General features: G+C 36.9%; 1 long non-coding RNA gene across 1 annotated transcript; it reads left to right on the plus strand.

The window, feature by feature from the left end:
- The first annotated feature begins 1180 nt into the window (after positions 1 to 1180).
- Positions 1181 to 1658, plus strand: LOC129750041 (uncharacterized). The gene is made up of 4 exons (XR_008738263.1): positions 1181 to 1285; positions 1350 to 1408; positions 1467 to 1533; positions 1590 to 1658. It is a non-coding gene; the product is annotated as an uncharacterized LOC129750041 (long non-coding RNA).
- Positions 1659 to 2572: the final 914 nt, after the last annotated feature.

Here is a 2572-nt window from a genome sequence, read left to right on the forward strand (position 1 = left end):
TAATTTAGGCTTTTACAAAAACCGTTTTTGAAAGAATTTGGCCGACGAGAATAAAAGTTATTGATGAAAAACTGGTTTTTCATGTTTCTCTCGAATAAAATGTCTCGAAATCTCATACAAACTTCAGGCTCGTTGAGCGACCCCTTCCCGTGATCCGATCTGATCCAAATTTGGCATGAGATCTTGTACTAAGATCAATTTTGGCATGCAGCGCATAACATTTCATAGGTTTTGGATTTCCCATACAAATTTGGGGCAGTCTACTGTGCAGTCAATATTGACGTTATTATAGGGGGAACTGAGGGTAAGACGCACAACTTAAGAAGAATCTTTTGTAACGTCGTAAATGAAGAATGCAATCCAGTAAATGCGACAAAAGTTTTGAAATAAAATTTAAAAACAAGAACACTTAAACCAATAATATACGTCTCAATCGTTAAATTTTGAAAGGCGTTCTTAAATATGATTTCCAATTCGTTTTGGGGAAAGGGCGCATATGTGTGCACCCATACACGCCGGTTAACAATTAATATGTGTGTATTGATTCAAGTGCTTCCGAAAGGTTTTTGACAGGTGAAAACACTTCTATTTTACTCCACACATGGAAAAATGTATTGCTTCGCGCAGTACTGCCTGATATATTGACATTCTTGTGAATAGTCAATTAAATCTATCCGAATTTCATGGATTTCAAACATTTCCGTTTACATTCAAGTTATGTTTTTCAATTTAACAAAGAAATTTATTTTAAAGTGATGTGATAGAAACTGCACATAAATTTAAACAAATATGAAACATGCTTATAGATGAAAGTACACGGCGCACTTGTCGGCCCTGCGCATTTTTTACCGAGTTCCCCTACATCGGATTGAGATATTTATAGAAGATTTTAACCAACATGATCATTCGTCCTCTGGATTGAGATTAAAAATTGCGCACAGTAGTTTTTAGAGACGAGTAATTGATTCCGATACTGAGATCGATTTCAAGGGTCAAATTTTGGGTCAGGGGTCGGACAAAGAGGTCGTTGTTACTGAACGGGGCTACTAAACGGGCAGCACTGAACGCACTCAAGTTGATGACAGTTGAACAGGGAAAAAGAGCGAGAGAAAAGAAAGCGGTTTATTCGGCGGGAAAGTCGTAGGACAAAAATAAACAATAACAAACTCTAGAATTGTTCAATTTCAATGCAAGTAGTATCGTTTGGTGATCAGAAGAAAATTAAAGCTAAGTTCGCAGTGGTTATTGTTGAGTTTGAATACTTACCCTAAATTTACGTGCTAAGGTAGGCCTAAACATCAAATTGAATTGCGTAACGCAAATAATAATTGAAAATTATCCCAATCTAGGCATTTGCAACTTTAGTACGAAGGCGCGAAGTGAAACTGCGCAGGGAAGTTGAGCACAGGTATGCCTATGAAAAGTGATTAAAAGTGATAGTTCTAATGCATTGTTAATTAATCTAGGCTACAATACCACGCAACGAAGCGTTTTCAATTAGGAATCGCCAGATTGAACCGAAATCGAATTGAGGTGAGAAATTGATTGAGAAAAGTGGAAATTGAATCTCTAACCTAGGTTTATTAAAGGTGTAGGGACTAGCAGCGGAAAATAGCTGGAATCGAGACGGAAGTAAGCGATAGGAAGTTCACTAAACGTAAGCTTGAAAATTGTTCTTAGTGTATTCCAAAATTAATTTGTATTCAAATCGTAGGAATTTAAAACGTGTCCCGGTAGAGCTTCGTACGAATAAAAGGGAACGTTACGAATTTGGAAATTGAGCTTTATTGTCATCACGATCCGGAAGTATCAATTTTTACAGTCGTCCATAATAATTGTTCACTGTGACATGAGAAGAATTTCGACGTCGACGGTCAACAATTTGAACTTTGAATTTTACTCAGCATCACGTATTATTGGTTGAAAGTGAAACGGAGGGATCGGCTAGTTCCTACTGATATAAGGGCCCTAGCTTGAAATCCAGATGAACATCGAAGGAAAAATGTCCATTTGCAGTCCAGTGAAGTGTCAGCCCATGTGTCGAGGACCAGCTAATGTAAATAACTCGATGTTTTTTTTCCGGGGTACGATGTCCTTTTTTGGCTCCAGCAAGGAGACTTGCTGTATCAAAGCTTTAACAGAGATTGTCAGGTTTGCTCCTTATATTCGGTTGTCTTTGAGCTTGCAAACTAACATCGGAAGCCCAGTAGTGATCGTTTACCTGTTCCAATGTTGAAAGCTCCCTGGTTGAACACACTTTAGTGCACAGTGGTGCAGAACATCAATCTAGATGTACTAAATTAATAGCACCCAGGAATGAAGATATAGATATTTGGTCTTCGACAACATTGTTCAGTTTTACAAGAAAAATATTTTGGTATAAAATTTATGGCCGAGGAGTCCACCAATAGCGAGATAAAAATGCTAACCTTTTGTTATTCTTGCTTTGATGTCTTCAATAAAATTCGTAAATTTGTCGAATATGTCAAAGTTTTTTTTATATCATCCTCAGAAGTTACAATGAAAATAGAAAAAATACATTGAGTTTTTTTTTTAATCTGAAACGTTGTAG

This window comes from Uranotaenia lowii, chromosome 2 (genome assembly GCF_029784155.1).
Source record: "Uranotaenia lowii strain MFRU-FL chromosome 2, ASM2978415v1, whole genome shotgun sequence".
Taxonomy (NCBI): Eukaryota; Metazoa; Arthropoda; class Insecta; order Diptera; family Culicidae; genus Uranotaenia; species Uranotaenia lowii.